This window comes from Schistocerca cancellata, chromosome 3 (genome assembly GCF_023864275.1).
Source record: "Schistocerca cancellata isolate TAMUIC-IGC-003103 chromosome 3, iqSchCanc2.1, whole genome shotgun sequence".
NCBI classification, from domain to species: domain Eukaryota; kingdom Metazoa; phylum Arthropoda; class Insecta; order Orthoptera; family Acrididae; genus Schistocerca; species Schistocerca cancellata.
This window is the reverse complement of record NC_064628.1, coordinates 761098001-761124670: the sequence shown is the minus strand read 5'-3', so window position 1 is coordinate 761124670 and position 26670 is coordinate 761098001. Positions and strand designations below refer to the sequence as shown.

Sequence of the window (26670 nt, the reverse complement as noted above, 5' to 3'; positions counted from 1 at the left end):
ATGGAAGAAAGTTAAGTATTCGAGGAGCTGCATACTTTTCTTATAGCATTAATTAAGTATCCTCTTCCAGACTTCACGCCAGCCGGCGTGTGTGTACGCGTGCCTTTCGGCTACTTCCGAGTGGCGTGGCTGTCTTGCTACACCACAACAGTTACCTTCTATGATGTGGTGTACGACGTCCTGCAGAGCCAAGCATGTGATATTTTGATTTTTTACTGTGAACAAAAAATCAAAAGGAACTTGCCACTCCTCAGCCGCGCTACATAATGACAGTGAACGAATTTTCCAAGAAACCATGTCTCAGTTAGGAGGACAGGAAGTGAGTTCTGAATTGACAAAAATGTATTCGTAATACTATCAGTACTAATAAAACACTACGTGGTCAGAAGAAGAAGTTTCTATATAAAATTTAAAAAATCCGTCTTGAAAGGGCTAAACTGCAACATATAAAAATATATTTTTCAAACTAGTTGTGTATGCGAAACGTTACTTACGTTTAATGTTTTATTGGTGCTAACAAAAAGTTAACAGGAATAAGTTGAAACTATCAACGGTCTTAAGATATAAAGTATATCGAACATATATCAGTGGTCGCAATACATCTGTCTTTCGGCTGAATATCGAAGTTCTTTCATATACATGGACAAAATAATGCAAATAAATACATACTTGAAGTCCAATGCTAGGTCGTCGTGTATCGATCATTGGTCGAATGTAGATCGATTTAGAAAAGGAAAAAGGCGACTTATCGAGAACATTTTGAAAGCTGTTGTGGTGCCATCGTGTTTGTGACAAGTGCTTGTGTGTTGTTTTCTGCGCTGTGTTTACACTTCGGTGGTGATAGCGGAATTTGAAACTTCCTATCTTAGTCATTAGGTTTCACTGACAAGGGAAGAGGTAATATACTCAATTGTAATTTATGTCTAATACGCAGTTTGTGTGTCTAATAAAATTATTTCTTGAATAGCTTATATTACTATTGTTGCGGTCGAATGAAAAGAAATTTCCATAAACTTCCAAATATCATTTGTCTGTTTTCTTCACGTATTCTCGTACTTCTCATTACGTCAATACAACATCCTTGTCGGCATCGTATGACAAATTGTGAGCGTCCACTGAAAGTGCGTTCAAACTGCAAGTTTGCAGTTGAATTCCGGTTTGATTTAGCATTGAGTTCAGTCAGTTTCGAGGTGTATTGAGGCCACTGATATTTCGTGGCGTTTATTTTATGCCATATAATGAGCACATTGGTTTTGTCAACAATTGATTTATACTGATGACAGAATATTGTACTCTGCCTTACGGAAGAAAAGAAGAGTACGCCGTAGGCAAAAAGAACGTACGAGGAGGCAATTGCTTGAGATCAGTGATACGTTTACTCAGTTTGTGGCGAGGTGGACAAAAATGTAAATACGTTAGGCGCAGGATATATCAACTCCGCTGCAGCACATAGTGCATTTTGCACCAGGAAAAGAAAACTATGCAAGTTAGAGGTATCATGAAGTGTAGCTACTGAAAAATATAGACTTATACTTTTAGGGACATATATTCATACGTGAAATAGTGGTTTATGGTGAACTGTTCTTTGAAATTGCGATCGTAAGAAAAAGTATGATGCTGATGAATTACGAATGAATGATACAGTATGAAAATTTTCTCTGGTAAAAGTGAAACTACAGAGGTATGTCAGCAGGAGAGGGCTAGAAGTAGCAGTAGCTTTATTCATCCGTAGATATCTTTTTACAAGGATATCGGACATGTCAAAGTATTTACAAGTTTAGACAAATTTAAGATAAGTTAATTCGCATACACACATATTTACAGACTTCTAGTTAGACATAATAATTAGATTTACTCCTGGTAGACCATAGTTTTTTTTACAAATTACTTATTAAATAATGTAATGCCACACCATTCACTCATATCTCGCTATCAGTCACTACACACACACACACACACACACACACACACACAGGTGATCTCTGGGCCATTTTCTGTACCACAACTTCCCATTTGCTATCCTGAAAAACTGAGTGAGCATCCCTCCATAATGAGTGAGATGTTGCACTCAGAAAGGGGAAGAGGTGTTATTATTGTGCTATGCATAGCTTGGTGGGGATGAGTATTTCTAGAAAGGAAAAAAAAAAAAAACGAAAACAAAGTGAAGGTGTTAAGTTGGATGTTTTATAATCATTATTATTATTTATTTGTACAACATTTTTTTTCAACCACTACTCTGTTTTATGTAAGTAATCCTTCGATGTAGATTTTAAGACCGGAGAAGACGCAGAACAGGCAAACTGTTAAAATACATATAAAACTTACGTGGCACTTCAAACTTGGGAAATACGGAAGCGTCCGATCCCGCCCGTCTGCTTTGACTCATGCCGTCACAAATATGGCGGAAACTACCATAAACCACGATTTCAATATGGCGCATATAAAGTCGTTACGCACACATTATAAGGACGAAAATAAATCGAAAAAAACATACACACGTTCCACAAAAAGCCTAATGACACTAACGGGACAAGCGTGGGGAATAGGGTTTTTTTGGGTGGGGCAAACTAAATATAAACAAATTTAGACACCCACCCCCATACAAAACCACGCAAAACGACGAAAAAAACCGACATCACAAAACTCCCCAAATACCACTAAACACAATATCATCTGGAATCGGACACTTCCCTTGACCTATATATCTCGAAAACATCTCCCGATACAGCCACACATTGGGATTGAACACTTCCCTTGCCCTGTTATCCTTACAACATCTCCCTTGTCTGAGACGCCGGAACTTCAAGTAAGCCTCATTTCTTCACAGCATACTGAACGCTTCACGACTTCATCCAAAAATTCGATTAGTAGAAGAAATTTTATTAGAGACAACGCACTGTCCCCCATCATAGCCGACAACCGAAAACTGTTGACCCTGTCAGTCCTATCCATACCTACCAAAGACGTAAAAAAAAAGCAATTTACCAAAATTCACACACGACGCCACACTCGCAAACTAAACCAAAAACATCACCTAACACACCACCAGAGAGCACCACCGATCGCATCAAAACGACACCTACAAACACGCCACTCTCAACAAACTAAATTCCGCACCGTCGTGACGTCACACGCCACAACAGCCTTACGTCATGGGTCAAAGCCGACGGGTGGGATCGGACGCTTCGGTCGACCCCGAACTTGATGGTGAAGATCAGATGGAAGGTCAGCTGTCTACTAAACTTACAAATGAAATACAACTGGGTGAGCAAAGGAGCTCATATGACATGAGGAAGATGCAAATTAATGACGATATTATTTATAAACTGGATGTTACAGTATGAAACTTCCATTAAAGGAAGTGGAAACTATTTCTAAAAATATTAACGTACTAAGATTAGAAGATGGTTATATTTGAAGATTACATCAATTTTAAGTTACTAGTGAAATTCTGGATAATAGAGATTAGCACTCCACCACCAGGGTTGCTACTGAAATTCTGGTAGTGAGTATTTAACTCACTGTCGACCATTGTATCCGCATGTATATCATGAAATCTCATTCTTACAAAATCAGAAATTAGTGCTTATATGGAGCCTTACCAACAGTCATCATTCTAATAGCGATACCAGAGGTACACTGTGCTACTTGTGGAGAAACAGTGTAAATATGTGATACAGGTATTGTTGGCCATGGCATGTAGAGCAGGTAGTGTAAGTTCTAATCTTAAAATGTTTGCATTTGACACTGTCACATTGGGTAATTATTGTCTGAGGAAAGTCTGCACAAATTTTAGTTGGGTGCAGACACTGACAAATAGTCCTTTAGGTAAAGATATGGTATAAGTTACAAACTCCATCAAGCCTAACCATCTAGTGGATTTGACAAACAAGGTTGATGAGGCACATATAGAGTAGGATAGATCATTTGAGGTCATGTGAAGTGGAATATTGATGTAGAACGTATTGTAATTAAGTCATATGAAGATATTTCTTGCATAAGACTTGTTCATCAATTGTATACAAGGTATGTTAATGTTTCCCTTGTGGGAGAGTGTGACTGTAAAGTGCTGGAATATCTCAGCTAACACACATTCAAAGTAAGACATCTAACATCTCATGGAAATTTAGTTAGAAAGTTCTGAGAACAGGTCTTCTGAATTGGTTGTCTGAATTATATATTGGGCAGGACTGTAGATACTGCAAAGATTAAATTTAAACATATAATGCCTGGAACTAGAATAAACCCTAATGTTGTTGTTGCTGTTGTGCTATTCAGTCCAGAGACTGATTTGATTCGGCTCTCCATGCTACCCCACCCCATGCATACTTCATCTCCAAGTAACTTCTGCAACCTACATCCTTCTGAATGTGCTTGGTGTATTCATCTCTTGGTCTCTCTTGGCGATTTTTACCCTCCACGCTTCTCTCCAATACTAATTTGGTGATTCCTTGATGCCTCAGAATGTGTCCTACTAAATGATCCTTTCTTCTAGTCAAGTTGTGCCACAAATTCCTCTTCTCCCCAGTTCTCTTCAGTACCTCCTCATTAGTTATGTGATCTAACCTTCAGCATTCTTCTGTAGCACCTCATTTCGAAAACTTATATTCTCTTCTTGTCCAAACTATTTATCATCCATGTTTCACTTCCACACATGGCTACACTGCATACAAATATTTTCAGAAAAGTCTTCCTGACCCTTAAATCTACACTCGATGTTAACAAATTTCTCTTCTACAGAAATGCTTCCCTTGCTATAGCCAGTCTACATTTTATATCCTCTCTACTACGACTGTCATGAGTTAGTTTGCTCCCCAAATAACAAAACTCATCTACTACTTAAAGTGTCTCATTTCCTAATATAATTCCCTCGGCATTGCATAACTTAATTAGACTACGTTCCATTATCCTTGTTTTGCTTTTGTTGATGTTCATCTTATATCCTCCTCTCAAGACAGTGTCCATTCCGTTCAACTGCTCTTCCAGGTCCTTTGGTGTCTCTGGCAGAATTCCAATGCCATTGGTAAATCTCAGAGTTTTTATTTCTTCTCCATGGAATTTTATTCCTGCTTCAAATTTTTCCTTTTTTTCCCCTTGCTGAATGTACAGATTTAATAACATCGGGGATAGGCTACAACCCTGTCTTACTCCCTTCTCAACCACTGCTTCTCTTTCATACCCCTTGACTAGTATAACAGCCATCTTGCTTCAGTACACATTGTAAATAGCCTTTTGCTCCCTGTATTTTATCCCTGACACCTTCAGAATTTGAATGAGAGTATTCCAGTCAACATTGTCAAAAGCTTGTTCTAAGTTTACAAATGCTAGGAATGTAGGTTTGCCTTTCCTTAATCTTTTTTCTAAGATAAGTTGTAGGGTCAGTATTGCCTCATGTCTTCCAACATTTCTGCAGAATCCAAACTGATCTTCCACGTGGTTGGCTTCTAGCAGTTTTCCAGTCGTCTGTAAAGAATTCATGGTACTATTTTACAACCATGACTTATTAAACTGATAGTTCGGTAATTTTCACACCTGTCGACACCTGCTTTCTTTGGGATTGGAATTATTATATTCTTCTTGAAGTCTGAGGGTATTTCATCTGTCTCATACATCTTGCCCACCAGATGGTAGAATTTTGCCATGGCTGGCTTTCCCAAGATTACCAGTAGTTCTAATGGAATGTTGTCTACTCCTGGTAATTTTTTCTTACTTAGGTCTTTTAGTGCTCTGTCAAATTCTTCTCACAGTACCGTACCTCCCATTTCATTGTCATCTACATCCTCTTCCGTTTCCATAATATTGCCCTCAAGTACATTGCCCACGTATAGACCCTCTATATACTCCTTCCAACTTTCTGATTTCCCTTCTTTGCTTAGGACTGGTTTTCCATCTGAGTTCTTGATATTCGTACAGGTGATTCTCTCTTCTCCAAAGATCTCTTTAGTTTTCTTGTAGGCAGTATCTATTTTACCCTTAATGATACATGCCTCTACATCTTTACATTTGTCCTCTAACCATCCCTACCTAGCCATTTTGCACTTCCTGTTGATTTCCTATTTGAGACGTTTGTATTCCTTTTTGCCTGCTTCGTTTACTGTGTTTTTATGTTTTCTCCATTCATCAATTAAATCCAGTATCTCCTCTGTTACCTAAGGATTTCTACTAGCCCTAATATATTGTATAAAATGTACCTACTCTCAAATGACTTCTAGTGACTTAGAGAATATATTTATGGATGTCTTTGTGTTCTCCTTCAATAGTAAACAACAGTCCACTCCTTTAAAGGAAGAGAAAAGTAATTCTTATTTGCCATCTACTAAACCACAGTTCTTGGTCATTTTGGCTCCTCATTTTCTGTCCCTCATTTTGTAGTTAACATTTCTATATTCAGAGAATGTATATGAGCTCAAATTTCTTCATTTAATTTGTTATTGCCATTTGGGAGCTCAAATTTCTTAATTAATTTGTTATTGCCATTTGGGAGCTCAAATTTCTTCATTTAATTTGTTATTGCCATTTAAGCTCAAATTTTGTTTGCATGCCAGTAATAATGTTCTATTACTGACCAGGCAATAACTCTCTCTCTCTCTCTCTCTCTCTCTCTCTCTCTCTCTCTTGGAATGTTTTATCCTCATTGCTTGGAGTTCACAAACATGCCTTGTGAATATGTTACTGACATTTTAGAAGAAAACATTGCTTGCTTGCTTGCTCACTCTACAGTGCCCAGTGGCACATGTATTATAAATATCAGTTGGTTATAGCTGAGTACAGATTAGTGAATCTGGATTAAGGAGCTAGATCTGGTTAGTGCAGGCTTTTCTATAGTAGCTGCAAACTCTGTACAGTACTTCAGCTATGAGTATTGTGTGCAGTGGTAAACATTTTATACTAAAGGTTGTGGAGTCCTGTTATTGTTGGCAGGATTGCAAAGACCCTAGTAATATTTATTAAATTTTTTGCCATTGTTGACATCTTTAGTCCAATGTTGGTTTGATGCAGCTCACCATACTAGTCTATTCTGCACAAACCTGTTCATCTCTGCATAATTGTTCGACTCTGTATCTGATTGAACCTGATTACAACTGAATGAAATGGCACAGTGGTTAGCACACTTGACTTGCAATTGGGAGAATGACAGTTCAAACCCTCATTCAGCCATCCTGATTTCGGTTTTCCACGATTTCCCTAACTCGCTTTGGGTAAATGCTGGGATGGTTCCTTTGGAAGGGCACAGATGACTTCCTTCCCCCTTCTTCCCTAATATGATGGGACCGGTGACCTTGCTTTTTGGTCCCTTCTCCCAAATCAGCCAGCCAACCAACCAACCAACCAACCTGACTTCCGTATGCAAGCCTTGGTCTCCCTCTACAATTTTAACTGCCTCTCACCCTCACATTAGCTTACATTGCCAAAATGACAAGTTCTAGAAGCCTCAGGGTGTCTTTTTCACAACCAATCCCTTCTTTTAATTAAGTTGTCATAAATTTCTTTTCTTCTCAGCTTGCTCCAGTACCTCCTTATTTGTGATTTCAAGTGCCCATCTAATCTTTCGCATTCTTGTATACTCCATCTTTCAAAATCTCATTTTGTCTGAATTGCCAGTTGACCGTATTTTGCTTCCATACAGGGCTACCATCCTGTCAGAAAAGACTTCCTAACTCATAAATTTATACTATATGTTAACAAATGTCTCATTTTCAGAAATGATTTTCTTGCTGTTGCCAACCCGAATTTTATATTTCCCTACTTCGGGCATAATCAGTCAATTTGCTGCCCAAATAATGAAACTCAACTACTTTTAAGGTCTAACTTCCTAGTCTAATCCCTCATCTCTGCCTTATTTAGTTAGTCCATTCCATTACACTTATTTCACTTTTGTTGATGTTTTTCTTATAACCTCTTTTCAAGACACTATCCATTCCATTCAATTGCTCTTCCAATTCCATTGCAATCTCTGACAGAATTACTATCCATCAGCAAACTTCAGAGATTTTATTTCTTCTGCCTGAGCTTAAAATCATTTTCCAAGTTCGTCATTGGTTTCCTTCATAGCTTGCCCAGTGCACATACAGAATAACATTGTGAATAGGCTACAACCTTGTCTCACTCCATTCCCAACAATGGCTTCCCTTTCATGTCCATCAACTGTTAAAACTGCAGTCTGGTTTCTGTATAAGTTGTAAATAACTATTTTGGTCCCGCATTTTATCCTTGTCAGCTTCAAAATTTCAGATTGTAATCGAGTCAAAATATTCAAAATCTCTCTCTAAGTCTGCAAATATTATAAACATAGGCATAACATTCTTCAATCTACCTTCTAAGTTGTTGGATCAGTTTTGCACTGCGTGTTCATACATTTCTCCATAAACCAAACTGATCTTCCTGTACCAGTTTTTATGTTCTTTAGTAAATAATTCATGCCAACATTTTGCAAAGCCATGACTTATTAAACTGTTGGCTCAGTAGTATTGACACATCAGCACTTGCCTTCATTGGAATTAAAATTATTACATTCTTTCTGAAGCCTGAGGGTACTTCGCATGGATGCTTCTACAGCCTTGTATTCATCCTCTACCCATTGCTGCTTAGCCACTTATGTTTTAGACATTTATATTCACTTTTGCCTATTTCTTTGCTTTATTTTTATTCTTTCTTCTTTCATTAATTAAATCCCGTAGCCTATCTCCTGAGTTATACAGGGATTAATAATAGACCTTGTTTTTTTACCTGTGTGATCCTCTGCTGCCCTCTCTACTTTGTCTCCCAGTGATAGCCATTTGTTTTCTATTGTTTACCCCTGTTCCAATCCAAAGTTGCCTCCCAATAACCTCTGCTTACTTCAATTTATCCAAGCCCCCTTCTCCTTAATTACCTATGTTTTTGCAGTTTCTTCAGGTTTTAGTGTGCATTCTTAACCAATATCAGAGTCCACATCATACCCTGGAAATGCCTTACAGTTTAAAATCTGGTTTTGAAATCTCTGGCTTGCTACTATGTAACCAGTCAGAAACCTTTAGTGTCCCCAGGTCCCTTTTACGTATACAGTCTTCTAACGTGATTCTTAAAACAAGTGTTAGCGATGATTAATTTATGCTATGTGTGAAACTGTACCAGGCGGCTTAGTCTTTCAGTCCTTTCCCCTAGTCCATGTTTTTCTACTATTTTTCCTTTCGTTCCTTTTTCGACTAACGTGTTTCTGTCACCCATAACAATTAAATTTTCACCTTATTCCCACTCCATGGTGTATCTGGCACAGTGACCATGGGTAGTATTATGATAAACGCAAAACGATACTTTTCGTGACATGTTCTGCCATTCTGAGGCATCATAAGAAAATTTTCAAGTACTGCAACATTTTCATTCATATCTGTGGGAACTGTTGTGTGTACATTAAATCCTGACGTGCTTAAGGTACATACAACTTTCCGCACAGATGTGACAGATGAAAATGTTGCAGCATTTTAAAATTTTCTGATAGTGCTCCAGATGGGCGAAACACATTAATAAAAGTATTGTTTTCCCCTCCTACCATGACTTTTCTTTTGAAATAATCTGTCATCTGCAGAACTAATTGGCATATGAATTTGTATGACTGTGATAGGTGTTGGTTTCAAGGCTATCTTGGCTGTGATAATACAGTCATAGTAGTTTACCCACATTTCTATTTTCTTATTTATTATTAGGCCTAATCATGCCTTACCCTCTCTAATTTTCTGTTGATAACCCAGTATTGGATCCACTCTGTCTTCCATATAAACTCACATTTCTCTGTCATGTCATCAGACCGTTCCTCTCCCTTGTAGAGGCCTTCAGTGTACTTTTCCAAATGTCCACTCTCTCCCCTGTACTTAGCAGTGGAATTAATCTTGCACTCTTATCATGACATCGTTACTTTTAATTTCAGTCCCCCCAGGGGGTCCACAACTCTCTTGTGGATACGTGCGTGGCGAGCACGGGACCCCGAGCTAGTGCAGCTTTTTTTCCTTTCCCGGCTGCATACCTTCCTTTTCCACATCCTTCCCCATCCTCCACCCCCCTCCCCACGTCCACCTCTTCTCTACCCCTTCTCCCTCCTTGGGAGTATGTTTCGTGCCTATGTCCGGAGATGGATGCTTGTAACTGTAATACATAGTCTCTCTTCTTTGCTCTCTTTGCTGGAAAGTCTCTGTCCTCCCTTTGTCCTCCCTTTGTCCTTCTCTTTTCCTTGCCTCTTCTCTTTACCCTCTTCTCTGCTGCGGTATTTGAGACCTCTTTGCTTTGTTCCTCCCTTTCTCCTTCTTTCCTCCCTGTGAGAGTCTGAAGGTCGACCCACACATAGCTGGTGATGGGGTAACGCGTAATTCCCCGCCCCATGTAGACAGGTATGACATGTACATACCCCCTGGTAATGGCCAGGCCCAGGGAGGGGTGATTACCCAAGCTGGTAGTTCTGAATGTGCCGATTAGTTCTTCCGTCCATTTCTCAAAAGGTGTGATCTGATGTGTGAACAATCACCTAAGGTGGGAGTGCCCTCAGAGAGGGCCCCCACGAGGAAGGACCGTGCCATTGGAGACGCTGGTAATCAGGGGGGATACTTTTGCAATGGTTTCCTCTACGTCTACAATTTCTGCTCACAAGCGAAAGTTAGATAAGTCTTGACCACGGGAAGTTCTTCCATCAGTGCCACAGTTCCTTGTTGTTTCTCGGTCGGATGGAGGTCAAGACTTCTCCACAGTCAACCCTTTCATTATTCAGAAAGGTGTCGACGCAATTACAAGTCCTGTAAAGTCTTGTTCCCGATTAAAAAATGGAACCTTGTTGTTAGAAATAGTCGGTGCCCTCAAAGCACAAAAATTTCTGTGAACTCCACTGCTACACACCTTCTCTGTCTGGGTGGAAGTGCACCTCAGTTTAAATTCATCACGCGGGGTGGTTTATACACACTCACTTGATGGATCGTCCGAGGAAATTCAAAACTACCTGTCTGACCAGGCCGTTGTGGCTGTACATCGAGTCATGAAAAGGGTTGACAAGGACTTGGTACCAACGTGTACTATCTTCTTGACATTTGACAGAGTTCAACTTCCATCGAACATTAAAGCAGGCTATGAGATAATTTCCATTTGCCCTTACATCCCCAACCCTGCGCATTGCTATAGGTGTCAGTGGTTTAATCATACCAGCCAGTCGTGTTCTAATCCGGCTAAATGCGTTACATGTGGCAAGGATGCCCATGAGGGTGCTTGTCCACCTCCATCCCCTCGTTGCATCAACTGTATGGGCGACCATTCTGCTTCCTCTAGAGATTGCCCCATTTTCAAAGATGAACGACTTATTAAGGAAATCAGAGTGAAGGAAAAGGTGTCTACATTTGCTGCTCGTAAGTTATTCGCCAGTCGAAATCCCACTGTGCCCCCAGCAGGTAAATATAGCACTGTCCTTGCGTCTCCTCGGTCTACTAAGGAGGCAGCCATGAAGACTTGTGATCTCACCTTTAGTGCCACGGTCGTCAGATCGGCCAGCGCAAAGATCGCCCATTCAGTCTCCCCACTATCATCTGCTCACTCTACAGCTCACCCTTCATTGGCTCCTGCTAAATCATGAGCCCCAAAACCAGGCACCTGGACTTCCAAAACTGAGCCTACTCGCGAAGATTTCCAGGAAGGCTCTTAAGAAACAAAGTTCCTCTCCTCCGCCACAGCGTGTCTCATCTAACTGCCCTCGGCCATCCTCTGTGTCACCAAGGCGCACTGCTGGCAGCTGATCAACTGCCGATTGCTGGTGGCAGGTGCTGCCCCCGAACAACCTATGGATCAGGATCTTCTGCCCTTGGCTGAATGCTGTTCCACGCTGTCGGCCGCCAGCTCTCAGCAGTCGTTGAGTTGAGAGCAACCATGGTAAGATTCATCCCTTTATTGTCCACCCTATGTCAATTATCCATTGGAATATCCATGGCATTATTAGAGCCAATAGGAATGAATTGTCAATCCTCGTACGATCCTACTTCCTGGTCATCTTGTCTTCAAGAAACAAAGCTGCGACCCCACAGTCGCTTTGTTTTCCCTCATTTCCAGTCAGTCCGGTTTGATCTCCCCTCTGTTGATGGCACTCCGGGACACGAGGGTCTTATGATTCTTCTCCATGATACTGTCCATTATCACCCAATCCCCTTAAACAGTTCCTTCCAAGCTGTCACTGTCAGTCTTTCCCTTTCTGGATACACCTTCACTCTTTGTACCATATACATTCCATCGTCCACACTGATGGCAAGAGCTGATCTCCTTCATCTCCTTGGTCGGCTCCTGCCCCCTTCTTTGCTGGTTGGGGACTTCAATGCCCACTACCTGCTTTGGGGATCTCCACGTCCTTGTCCGCATGGCTCTCTATTGATTGACCTCTTCCACCAAGTGGATCTTGTTTGCCTCAACACTGGGGAACCTACATTTTTGTCTGCCTCCACGACAAATTTCTCTCATTTGGACCTTTCGGTTGGAACTGTTCAATCAGCTCAGCGCTTTGAATGGTTTGCTCTTGCTGATACACACTTGAGTGACTATTTTCCATGTGTCCTTCGACTGCAGCCACAACTGCCATCTATGTGCCTGAGAAGCTGGAAGTTTGCCCAAGCCGATTGGACACTTTTCTCCTCTCCAGCAACATTCGATGACCATCACTTTCCTAGTGTCAACGATCAGGTCACTTATGTTACAGAAGTTATTCTTACAGCCGCGGGACATTCAATACCTCGCTCCTCTGATTTGCCCCGGCGCCCCCCAATTCCTTAGTGGAACGAGGCGTGCCGTGATGCAGTACGCGAGCGGAGACATGTTCTTCACTTTTTCCGCCACCATCCTAGTTTGACCAACTGTATCCGCTATAAGCAGTTATGTGCACGATGCTGTCGCGTCATCTGTGATAGCAAGAAGGCAAGCGGAGACTTCTTTACTAGCTCTTTTAACACCTTCACTCCCTCCTCAGAAGTTTGGAGTCAAATTCAACGGTTATCATGATACCTTAGTGGACCCAGCCGCAATTTCTAACTCATTGGGTCAACATTTTGCTGAGCTTTTGAGCTCTTAAAATTACCCGCCAGCCTTTCTTCCGAATAAACATGCAGCGGAAGTGCGACCTCTTGCTTTCTCCTCTCAAAATAGCGAAAGCTATAATACTGTTTTCTCCATGCGGGAACTCCAACGTGCACTCTCTTCTTCTTACTCTTCTGCCCCAGGTCCGGATGGTGTCCACATCCAAATGTTGCTGCATTTATCATACAATAGTCTACGTTACCTCCTTTGCCTTTGTAATCGAATTTGGACCGAAAGAACATTTCCCAGAAGATGAAGGGGAGCTATCATCATTGCTGTTCCGAAACCTGGAAATGACAAACATCTGCCCTCTAGCTATCGCCCCATATCTCTCACGAGTTGTGTATGTAAGGTTTTGGAGCGTGGTGAATTGCCGTTTAGCCTTGTGGTTGGAGTCCTGAAGCCTTTTAACACCTGCCCAATGCGGTTTCCGAAAGCATCGTTGTGCAGTTGACCATCTTGTTGCTCTCTCCACTTATATCATGAACAATTTTCTCAGGAAATGCCAAATGGCAGCAATATTTTTTGATCTGGAGAGAGCATACGATACCTGTTGGAGTACAGGCTTCCTCCGCACACTGTTCTCTTGGGGCTTTTGAGGTCGGCTACCCCTTTTTATTTGTCAATTTATGACAGAGTTCAAATTTAAAGTTCGGGTGAATACTACCCCCCTCCGTAGTTTCTCCCAAGAAAATGGGGTGCTCCAGGGCTCCATGCTAAGTGTTGTACCTGTTTGCCATCGCCATAAATCCAATTTTGGATTGTCTCCTTCCCGATGTCTCGGGCTCCCTCTTTGTCGACAATTTTGCGATCTACTACAGCTCTCAAAGGACCAGCCTTCTTGACCGACGTCTTCAAGGATGTTTCCATTGCCTCTACTCTTGGAGCATCAAAACCGACTTCTGCTTTTCTCCCAGTAAGACCATCTGTGTAAATTTTTGCCGTTGTATGGAGTTTCTTCTGCCTTCCCTACATCTAGGCCCTGTTGACCTCCCGTTTGCGGACATCGCTAAATTCTTGGGACTTATGTTTGACAGAAAACTGTGCTGGTCCTCCCATGTTTCCCATCTTTTGGCTCGCTGTCTGCTATCTATCAACACCCTCCATGTTCTGAATGGTAGCTTCTGGGGAGCGGACCAAGTGGTCCTTCTCCGCCTATATTGTGCCTTAGTGTGCTCGAAATTGGACTATGGAAGCATAGTTTACTCCTCTGCTCGGCCATCTATTCTTCAGTGTCTCGACTCTGTTCACCACCGTGGATTGCGTTTAGTGTCTGGAGCTTTTTACACCAGCCCCGTGGAAAGCCTGTATGCTGACTGCTGAACCTCCACTGCCTAATCGGCGAGCTGTTCTTCTGAGTCGTAATGCTAGCCAGCTGTCTTCCATGCCTTCTAATTCGGCCCATGACCTCTTTTTCGACGCCAACTTGGATTTAGGGTATGCAGGCCGCCCTTCTTCTCTACTACCACCGGGAGTCCGCTTCCATCAACTGCTATGTTCTCTTTCCTTCCACTTCCTAAAACTTTCTTCACAACTGTGGTACAGCACCACCTTGGCTTTGCTCCCAGACCTGACTGCTCCGTGATCTTTTGTCAGCTTCCCAAGGATGGTACTCCTTCTCTCGTTTGTCAGCCATTTGCTGCTCTATGCGCACAAATGAAGGATGCCACATTTATTTACACTGACGGCTCAAAAACATCATTTTGTGTTGGGAGTGCCCATATTGTTGGCGACACCCCTAATAGGTGTCGGCTTCCCGACCAGTGTTCGCTTTGTACTGTGGAGCCTTACACTGTTCTCCAGGCTGTCCAATACATCCATCACCATTAGCAGATACAGTACATGGTCGGATTTGCTCAGCTTTCTCCTCAGCTTCCAAGCTCTTTACCCTGTCCAGCCTCTAGTCCACCGGATTCAGGACTGCCTCCACTTGCTCCACTTGGGGGGTGTCTCTGTGGCATTCCTCTGGATCCCAGGACACGTTGGTATCTGTGGAAACCAGGCAGCCGATATAGCAGCCAAGGGTGCAGTCTCTCTTCCTCAGCCTGCTGTTCGCATGGCCCCCTTAGCCGATCTACAGAGAGTTTTATGTCGCTGTCACGTACAGTGGCCTACCCTTCCTGATAATAAATTGTGGGATGTGAAAACTGTTCCCTGCGCTTGGACCTCTTCCTCTCGAACTCATCATCGGGAGGAGGTAATTTTAACTAGACTCCAGATAGGGCACTGTCTTTTTAGCCATTGACATAAGAAGTGGCAATTCTCCCCTGCTTTGTCCCCACTGCTCTCAACTGTGGACGGTGAGACACCTTTTACTTCAGTGCCCCTATTTTACTCCGCTACGCTCTCGTTTACAGCTGTCGCCTGATGTACCTTCCATTTTAGCAGATGACAAACGCTCAGCCGATTGCATCCTCGAGTTTATCGGTGTCAGTGAGATGACGTTGGTCATTTGAAGTTCTTTTTGGGGAAAACAACCCCTCCTTCTATAGTGGTTTTCTAAGCTTTCCTGCTGTTTTTTAGTTTCCCCACTTTTGGAGTTTCGCTCCCATTGCTGCTGGTTTCCAATTCATCCTTTTTTTTTTAAACCCTCCTTTAAGCCACAGAAAGGGCACTAATGACCATAGCAGTTTTGCGTCCTAAAAACCATAACAAAAAAATATTAATTTCACTGAAAAGTGTTTTGAATTTTCTGTGTGCTAAATCAGCTATGGTGCCCATTAGTTTAGGCCTAATTAAAGTTATTAGGTGCTTTATGCATAACTGTCAACAGTAGATATGGGTAGGGATTATGAATGTTCAAGGAACTTGATGACAAAGCTAGCTGCACTCCTCACCAGCTGAAAATCATGTAGATTATTGTCAATTGACTTCATACGATGTAGAAAATTTCACTCAGTTGGCTTTATGTGATGTAGAACATTGCACTGATGATGGAGTGGCAGGGTAGTTCCGTATTGTACGAGGGTCACTCCAAAAGATATGTTTGAAAGTTTTACAGTGTGTAGATACATCCTTTAGGAGCAATATTTTCATTTCTCCACATAATTTCCATCCCTCTCAACTGCCATACGCCATCTTGGAAACAGCGCCTGTATACCCGCACGGCAAAATTCTGGACCAACCTGTTGGAGCCACTGTTTGGCAGAGTGCACAAGGGAGTCATCATCTTCAAACCTAGTTCCACGAAGAGAGTCTTTCAGTTTCCCAAAGAGTTGATAGTCACGTGGAGGCAGGTCAGGCCTGTAAGGTGGATGTTTCAGTGTTGTCCATCCGAGTTTTGTGATCGCTTTCATGGTTTTTTGACTTGACATGTGGCCTTGCATTGTCGTGCAACAGCAAAACATCCTGCCCACCGACTAACTGTACTGCGATCGGCAACAGCATCTCCATACACCTTTTTCAACCTCTTGTGGATGTTTCCCACCGTCTTGTTTTCACAACACAGGGATTCTATGACAGCACATTGCTTCTGACGAACGTCAAGTGTTGCAGCCATCTTGAAGACATACTGTGACAGCGCCACTCATGGGAACAGGTTGAACTAAGTTTGAAAACAATCAGGAAGGCTGTATCTACACACTGTAAAACTTTCACACATACAGAATGAAAACGATATTTTTACTAAAATAGTGTGCATTTCTTTTGGAGTAACCCTCGTAGCAGATGTTTTGCTGGGCTTGTCATGTTCCTCTGTTGCTCTTGTTGACATTGGAGTAGTCACTCTGACTGCTTGATGGTGCTTGTGCATTCAGAAGTGAAACACCTTGAAAAGAAAAGAGAATTATTAACAGTGCTTTCTGTTGATGTGGTGGTTGAATTCCTTTTATACATGAACAAATAAAAAATGAAACAAGCCACAAAACTGTCAGAGCAAGCAAGCATATGTTATTTGCTTTTCTGTTCACAAGAGGAATGAGTACAAACATATGTCACATGATACTGAAACATGAGGTTCTTTTTTAGTAAAACTGTGAACTCTTCTGTTCCTTCCATAGTCTTTTTAATTGACCAGTCCTCTGGAATTGAGGTGAGAATGTGAATTTTTTTTCTTGCCACTTGGACTTACTCAACTTGCCCTTCATTTCTTTGAGCAGCTGGATGGTTTGTACAAACAGTTACGACATTATTTAAATGATGGAAAATCCAGGATGGAATAATGACAAAATTATGAAAAGGATAGATTGCTACTCACTATATAATGTAGATGTTGAGTCACTGACAAGCACAACAAAAAGGGACTGCTAAACAAGTAAGCTTTCGGCCAAAGCACTGTCTTCTGGTGTAGACCACACACACACACACACACACACACACACACACACACACACACACAGAGAACTTGAACACATATGGCTACTCTCTGTGGCTGCCGGAGCCTGACTACAGTCTTTTTGTTGTGACTGTGTATTGCTTGCACTATGTCACTTCATTCCCCTAGGATTAAGTACAAAAACTGTTGCAACTTTCTTAAAAATTGTGTCGTTGACCAAATGCATTTTGTGCTTTTGTAGCCATTTTTATATCTCAAACCAATTTGTTGAAATTTCATATTCCAACAACTGATAAGCTTGTATTGATATCTTCAGAAATATTGCTCCCGTCAGCTTCATGTGGTTGATAAGGAATTAACAACTGTGGATAAATCTTTCCTGCATGATCATCAAGTTTTTGGTCTGATTTTTATATCAGACTTCATCATACATTTTAGCTGAGCAGCCATTTCCAAGGCAGTTGATCAGACATTTTCACATTGTTATGATTCCTTTTATCAAAAGGGTAATAACTTGACATTTGTAAAAATTCATGCTAGTATAAGGGTAGTGCTTCAAGATGAAAGAAAATCTTAGTCCAAACATAAATCATTATGCTTATCAAGCAACCGTTCTTCTAAAGAACATTCTTTTACACTTTTAGGCTTCTACAAACTTTATTACAGTTAGCATACAGAATAGTTTAATGTTTTTAAAGCTGCATAAATTTTATTACTCTTCTTTCGCCTCCAAAATACAGATTCTGTGTTGATGCCACTGTGACAAGTTTAAAATTACAGCTTTGCATGGCAGTAACTTTTCTTCCATACAGAACTCATTTTTCAACGTAGTTCAGTAAAACAGCGAATCCATGAGGCAACAATGTTTCATACAAATTTAGTAAAAGAAACAGGGAACAGAAATTTTGTTTGTCATTAAATTAACAATCAGAGTTTTAATATATGAATAAAATCCCAAATTTAAGCCAAATTTTTATTCCATAACCAAAGTGACACTGAAAGGAAAGTGTTTCTGATAGTGAAATATGCTCATTTCAGTAGTGTAAAGGATTGTGAAGTCCATAGTGTCAGCTTCAAGACACTTCCTTTCAAATACAGACAAAAAATGCATCCTAAATATTTTTAGTGAGTTTAGAGGTTGATAATGTAATGATTACATACACAGGGTCTATCTATAAATTTTTATACATGCAGGCAGACAATGCACTGAAGAATGATTGATCGTGTGCTCAGTGCCTTTTACTCACTCCCCCTTCCTTGTTAAAATTTGGAGAAAATTTGTCGCACATAGTTTTTCAGAAAGGTTGAAGAGGGGCATTGCTTTCCTGACCATCACTTAATTTACTTCCATATTTTGTACAAGAATATTGTCAGTTTGGCAAGTTGTTTCTTGCTTCTCTCTGTGGTTTTCTTTTCCTGTTTTGTCCATAGTGGTGTTGGTTGGCCTGCCGTTCTTCTGGTTCTTTCTTTCTCCTGCTATTGTGCTGCACGTCTCCTTTCATTTCTTCTTTCCCTTGTGTAATTATTTAGTGGGAACAAGGGACCGATGGCCTCGCAGTTTGCCCCCCCCCCCCCCCCCCCCTTTTAAATCAACCATTGCTTAATAGTATCTAAAACTGAAAAACTAGAAGGCTTGGTAACATGAAATTTCATGCTCTATAACTTTGATAGCTTGACATTTTTCATTTGAAGTAGTCATTTTTGAGATACAGGTGTTGGAGCCAACTCTTTAGCTAAATTGGTAAAAATGAACGAATTTTGACAACTGATTGTGGGCAGACTGGTGCACCAATTTTTAGATTTAAGTCTTTCTACACAAAATTTAATGGTTTTTCATTTTGGTAACAGTAACATTTTCAGTAGAATGCATAGTTTGAGTAATAGATGAAACCTGAAAAAAAGAGCCAAAACTTTTTGGTTTTTTGGCCACAAAGTTGCCTCGAGGATTTTGGTGGTGAAACACTTGGATTCAACATACTGTCAAATACACATAAATAAAAAAATAAAATCTTCTACCTCATTTTTTGCAAGCAGAGGGCTTTTTTTGTGACACCACTACTGGACTGTAGTACCTGTCTGTGAAGGCTCTCGTGAGACCGTGAGCATACTGGACAGTAGAGTTCTTCTCACGGCAGATAAGCTGTCCACATATGACTAGGCTGTATGGGAGGGGTTTCGTGTTGTGAAAGGGATGGTAGCAGTCGAAGTGCAGGTACTGTTGGTGGTTAGTGGGTTTAATGTGGACTGAAGTTTGAATGCAGCCATCAGAGTTTTAAGTCTTAAGTTCAAGAAGGTGGTACGTTGGGTTGAAGAATCCTAAATTATTTACATTTTGCCAAAACTTTACTATTATTATTTTATCATTATCTAGCTTAGCACCCACTACTTTGCTTGCGTAGACTGTATGGTCTGCACAGGTTTTGTTTGTTTTCTTTAATCAGATTTGTATGTTGTTACAACTGTTACTTGTGTATACATCTACACAGTGTCTATTCGACAGTGTATAGTCAACACACAAAGCTCCAGACAGGGTCTTAAAATTTAATAAAGCAATTCTTCCCATGAGATTTGTACATTTTTTAAATATAGTTCAATTTATGTATTCTTACGCACATTGTTCATGTACAAATTGATAGTATAGAAACAGTGTCTCCTTTCGTTTCCAATGGGTATTCCTATACATGGAATCACATTTAAACATGGTATCTATTTTGTCATCAGTAATGATTAGTTTGTGAAGTAATTATAACTAAAATAATCAGACAATTGAAGCCCCATGTAGGAATATCAGTAATGTAGTCTGAAAAGATAGATTGCTACTTACTGTAAAGAAGAAATGTAAGTCGCAGACAGGCACAATTAAGACATATAAGCAAAGCTTTCGGCCACAGCTTTCATCAGCGAAACAGAAACGGAGAAACACACACCATTCATACACACAAGCAAGCACACCTCTATGAATGGTGTGTGTTTTTCTTTGACTGATGAAGGCTGTGGCTGAAAGGTTTGTGTAAGTGTATTTTAATTGCACCCGTTTGCAACTCAATGTGTCTTATTTACGGTAATCTGTATTTTCCGACATTTGTTGTTAAAAAAAATAAATTTAGAAAAGTACATTAGGCCTACTGAAAAATTAATGTATTGAAGTTCTGTTTCTTTTTCTATGGAATTCTGACAAAATTGATTTCTCAAGGTGACTGTTAAATAGCTTTCTTTGATTTAGGTCACAAATTTCTACACCGTCTAAACTTTTCACACCTATTAGGGCTGTAGAAGCATGGTATTTTCCAAATTTGCTTGTGACGCGCGCGCGCGCGCACACACACACACACACACACACACACACACACACACAGATATATATATATATATATCCATCCACACATATACAGACACAGGCAGACATATGTAAAGACAAAGAGGTTGGGCCGAGATGTCAGTCGAGGCGGAAGTACAGAGGCAAAGATGTTGTTGAATGACAAGTGATGTACGAGGGGCGGCAACTTGAAATTAGCGGAGGTTGAGGCCTGGTGGGTAACGGGAAGAGAGGATATACTGAAGGGCAAGTTCCCATCTCCAGAGTTCTGATAGGTTGGTGTCGGTGGGAAGTATCCAGATAACCCGGACGGTGTAACACTGTGCCAAGATGTGGTGGCCATGCATCAAGGCATTTGTAGCCACAGGGTGATCCTCATTACCAACAAACACTGTCTGCCTTTGTCCATTCATGTGAATGGACAGTTTGTTGATGGTCATTCCCACATAGAAAGCTTCACAGTGTAGGCAGGTCAGTTGGTAAATCACATGGGTGCTATCACACGTGGCTCTCCCCCCTGCGGGTCCGGGGATTAGAATAGGCCCGAGGTATTCCTGCCTGTTGTAAGAGGCGACTAAAAGGAGTCCATCCCCCTCACGGGGGTAGTTAGCGCCTGCGTCCGGAGACGGACGGTTCCACGACCTATAATCGTGGTCTTTTTGGTTTTTCACTTCTCGTTTCTTCCTTCCTTTTGTTGGTTCCTTTCTTTGCTCTTCTCCACCTCACTGTCTTCCTTACTCTTTCCCTTGACTTCTCCTTGCCTTTTTCTCCTTGCCTTCTCATTGCCTTTTTCTCCTTGCCTTCTCATTGCCTTTTTCTCCTTGCCTTCTCATTGCCTTTTTCTCCTTGCCTTCTCATTGCCTGTTTCTCCTTGCCTTCTCATTGCCTTTTTCTCCTTGCCTTCTCATTGCCTTTTTCTCCTTGCCTTCTCATTGCCTTTTTCTCCTTGCCTTCTCATTGCCTTTTTCTCCTTGCCTTCTCCTTGCCTTCTCATTGCCTTCTTCTCCTTGCTTTCTCATTGCCTTCTTCTCCTTGCTGTCTCATTGCCTTCTTCTCCTTGCCTTCTCTGGTCTCCGCCTCGGCGTTTGAGACAGTCTGTCCTCTTTCTCCCTCTCTCTCTTCTTTTTCCTCTTCTTCCTTCCTCCCTGTGCGTGCCTGAAGGCCGACCCACGCGTTCGCACGCATAGCCGGTGACGGGGTAACGCGTAAGTCCCCGCCCTGGGTAGACATGTAAGGCACGCGCGTACCCCCTGGTAAAGGCCAGGCCCAGGGAGGGGTGATTGCCTGAGCTGATACCTTCTGACCATGCCGATTGGTCCCTCCGTCTGTTTCTCGGGAGGTGTGACCTGAGGTGTAAACATTCACCTAAGGCGGGAGTGCCCTCTGAGAGGGTCCCCACAAGGAAGGAGCGCGCTATCGGAGACGCTGGCAATCATGGGGGATTCCTCCGCAATGGATTCTACTCCATCTCTCTCGACTTCGACCCAAAAACGGAAACGTGACCAGCCAACAGTGACAAAAGTACTACTGCCTGCCCCACAGTTCCTCGTAGTTTCTCGATCTGAGGACGGAAAGGATTTTTCCTCTGTGAACCCTTTCGTTATTCAGAAGGGCGTAGATGCCATAGCCGGATCTGTCAAATCTTGTACCAGGTTGCGTAACGGCACCTTATTACTAGAAACTGAGAGTGCCTTTCAGGCACAAAAACTGCTTCGGGCCACCCTCCTGTACACGTTCCCTGTCCGGGTGGAGGCCCACCGAACTTTGAATTCGTCTCGTGGTGTAGTCTATACTAGCTCCCTCGACGGATTGACTGACGAGGAGCTTCAATCTTTCCTCGCTGAGCAGGGCGTGACGGCTGTCCATAGGGTCATGAAAAAGGTCAACAATGACCTTGTACCGACCCGGACACTTTTCTTGACCTTCGATAGTGTTAAGCTGCCATCGCGCATCAAGGCGGGCTACAAGGTTATTTCTGTTCGCCCCTATGTCCCGACACCTACGCGCTGCTACCAGTGTCAGCGTTTCAATCACACTCGACAGTCTTGTTCCAATGCGGCTAAATGTGTCACTTGTGGCAGGGATGCCCATGAGGGTGACTGTCCACCTCCGTCTCCTCGTTGTGTGAACTGTCAGGGTGACCATGCCGCATCCTCCCGCGACTGTCCTGTCTATAAGGAAGAACGCTGTATCCAAGAAATTCGGGTCAAAGAGAAAGTGTCCACCTCGGCTGCTCGCAAGCTATTGGCTAGTAGGAAGCCCACGCTGCTCCCAGTGGGGAAATACAGTACTGTCCTCGCCTCTCCTCGGACTACCCGGGAGGTAGCAACCCAGACATGCGATCTGACCTTCAGCACCACGGTCGTCCGTTCGGCCAGTGCTAAGATCGCGCGGTCGACGTCTCCTCTTCCTCCCATCACCCCACAGACACCAGCCCCTTCCTCAGCTTCTGCTAAGACGAAGATCCCGAAGTCAGATGCACGGGCCTTCAAGAAGGAACCATCCCGTGCAGACTTCCTCCGTACCTCGACCTCCCAGCCTTCGACCGGTACTTCCGCCAAATGTCCTTCCAAAAAGGCGCATAGGAAGCACAGTTCTCCTTCTCCGCCACGGCGCATTTCTTCTCCTGCGCCACCCAGCGGTTGCCGCCCCAGGCCGTCATCCGTTTCGCCTGGCCGCACCGCTGGTAGTCGTACATCTGGCCGTTCACCGGCGGAGGAAGCTCCCCCTCCCGGCCATCCTCCCGAGATGGTCGATGACCCTATAGACCCCATGGACGATGACTGTCCGCCTACTGATAGGGGCGGCAGTGCTCGCTTGAAGCCAGGCCCTAAGCGGCCTTCGAGGTGACCCCTTCTCTCATCTTCCTTTTCTTACGATGGCACTTATTCACTGGAATATTTGCAGCATTCGCTCCAACCGAGAGGACTTGAAGTTGCTGCTCCGCTTGCACCGTCCGCTCGTCGTAGCCCTCCAGGAAACGAAGCTACGCCCATACGATCAAATTGCCTTGGCACACTACACGTCTGTGCGTTTTGACCTACCCCCTGTGGTAGGTATCCCAGCTCATGGAGGGGTTATGTTGCTGGTCCGGGATGATATTTACTACGATCCCATCACGTTGCACACCGGCCTGCAGGCAGTTGCCATCCGCATTACTCTCCCCACTTTTACATTTTCCTTTTGTACCGTTTACACTCCATCGTCATCTGCCGTTACCAGGATGCAACTTATTGCTCAGCTACCTGCACCATTTTTGTTAACTGGAGACTTCAATGCCCACCATCCCCTTTGGGGCTCTCCAGCATCCTGCCCGAGGGGCTCCTTGTTAGCAGACCTTTTCAACCAGCTCAATCTTGTCTGCCTCAATACTGGCGCCCCTACTTTTCTTTCGGACACATCTCACACCTATTCCCATTTAGACCTCTCTATATGTACTCCCCAACTTGCACGCCGGTTTGAGTGGTATGCACTTGCTGATACATATTCGAGCGACCACTTCCCGTGTGTTATCCATCTCCTGCAGCATACTCCCTCTCCGTGCTCCTCTAGTTGGACCATCTCCAAGGCAGACTGGGGGCTCTTCTCTTCCAGGGCGACCTTTCAGTATCAAACCTTCCCAAGCTGCGATCGTCAGGTCGCACACCTCACGGAAGTCATTCTCGCTGCTGCTGAATATTCCATCCCTCACCCTACTTCTTCTCCACGTCGCGTACCGGTCCCCTGTTGGACCGCAGCATGTAGAGACGCTTTACGTGCTCGTCGACGTGCTTTACGCACCTTTAAACGCCACCCTACAGTGGCGAATTGTATTAATTATAAACGATTACGTGCTCAGTGTCGTCGTATTATTAAAGAAAGCAAGAAAGCCAGCTGGGCTGCTTTCACAAGCACCTTCAACAGTTTTACTCCTTCTGTTGTCTGGGGTAGCCTGCGCCGGCTATCTGGCACTAAGGTCCACTCCCCAGTTTCTGGCTTGAAGGTCGCGAATGAAGTCCTTGTGGCCCCTGAGGCTGTCTCCAATGCCTTCGGCCGCTTTTTCGCAGAGGTTTCGAGCTCCGCTCATTACCACCCTGCCTTCCTCCCCCGCAAACAGGCAGAGGAGGCTAGGCCACCTGACTTCCACTCCTCGAATTGTGAAAGTTATAATTCCCCATTCACCATGCGGGAACTCGAAACCGCACTTGGCCGATCACGGTCCTCCGCTCCAGGGTCTGATTCTATTCATATTCAGATGCTGAAGAACCTTTCTCCTGCGGGTAAAGGTTTTCTTCTTCGTACATACAATCGCATCTGGATTGAGGGACATGTTCCCGCATGCTGGCGCGAGTCTATTGTTGTCCCGATTCCTAAGCCGGGGAAGGACAAGCACTTGCCTTCCAGTTATCGACCTATCTCGCTTACCAGCTGTGTCTGTAAAGTGATGGAGCGAATGGTTAACTCTCGATTGGTTTGGCTGCTCGAGTCTCGACGCCTACTTACCAATGTACAATGTGGATTTCGTAGGCGCCGCTCTGCTGTTGACCATCTGGTTACCTTGTCGACCTTCATTATGAATAACTTCTTGCGGAAGCGCCCGACCGCGGCTGTGTTCTTTGATTTGGAGAAGGCTTACGACACCTGTTGGAGGGCGGGCATTCTCCGCACCATGGATACATGGGGCCTTCGCGGTCGCCTCCCTCTTTTTATTCGTTCCTTTTTAATGGATCGACAGTTCAGGGTACGTGTGGGTTCTGTCCTGTCCGACACCTTTCGCCAGGAGAATGGGGTGCCACAGGGCTCAGTTTTGAGTGTCGCTCTCTTCGCCATCACGATCAATCCAATAATGGATTGCCTCCCAGCTGATGTATCAGGCTCCCTTTTCGTGGACGATTTTACCATCTATTGCAGCGCGCAGTGTACACGTGTCCTGGAGCGCTGTCTTCAGCGTCCTCTTGACCGTCTTTCCTCCTGGAGTGTCGCCAATGGCTTCTGTTTTTCTGCCGAGAAGACGGTCTGTATTAACTTCTGGCGCTACAAAGAGTTTCTCCCACCGTCCTTACGACTCGGTCCCGTTGCTCTCCCAATCGTGGAGACAACCAAATTTTTAGGCCTTACATTTGACAGGAAACTTAGCTGGTCTCCACATGTGTCATATTTGGCCGCCCGTTGTACCTGTTCTTTAAATGTCCTCCGTGTTCTTAGTGGTATGTCGTGGGGAGCGGATCGAACCGTCCTGCTTCGTCTATATCGGTCGATCGTCCGCTCCAAGCTGGATTATGGGAGCTTCGTATACTCCTCTGCACGGCCATCCATCTTACGCCGCCTCAACTCCATACAACATCGGGGTTTACGACTTGCGATCGGAGCATTTTATACCAGTCCCGTAGAGAGTCTTCATGCTGATGCTGGCGAATTGCCGCTCACCTACCGGCGCGATATACTGCTTTGTCGGTATGCCTGTCGGCTACTGTCAATGCCCGACCATCCGTCTTATCGTTCCTTTTTTGACGACTCTCTTGACCGTCAATACGGGTTGTATGTCTCTGCCCTGCTACACCCTGGAGTTCGCTTTCGTCGCCTCCTTCAACACCTTAATTTTTCACTCCCTGCAACCTTTCGAGTGGGCGAGAGCCGCACGCCGCCTTGGCTCCAGGCTCAGGTCCGCGTTCACCTTGACCTCAGCTCGCTCCCAAAAGAGGTCACCCCCGTTTCGGTCTACCACTCCCGTTTTTTGGAATTTCGTTCGAAGTTCATCAACATGACTTTCATTTATACAGATGGCTCTAAGACCAATGACGGGGTCGGGTGTTCATTTATTGTCGGGGCACAAAGTTTCAAATACCGGCTCCATGGCCATTGTTCGGTCTTCACAGCTGAGCTCTTTGCCCTCTACCAGGCTGTGCTTTACATCTGCCGCCACCGACATTCTGCTTATGTCATCTGCTCAGATTCCCTGAGCGCCATCCAGAGCCTCAGTGATCCGTACCCGGTTCACCCTTTCGTACACCGGATCCAACGCTCTCTTCAGCAGCTG

At 43.5% G+C, this 26670-nt stretch overlaps 1 protein-coding gene across 2 annotated transcripts in view; it reads left to right on the top strand.

The window, feature by feature from the left end:
- The first annotated feature begins 763 nt into the window (after nucleotides 1–763).
- The window catches only part of LOC126175787 (transcriptional regulator ATRX homolog), a 483984-nt gene continuing 458077 nt past the window's right edge, over nucleotides 764–26670 (top strand). For both annotated transcript variants that reach the window (XM_049922765.1, XM_049922764.1), the window contains exon 1: nucleotides 764–897. The gene's annotated coding sequence lies outside the window, so the exon portion shown is untranslated. The remainder of the gene's footprint in view (nucleotides 898–26670) is intronic.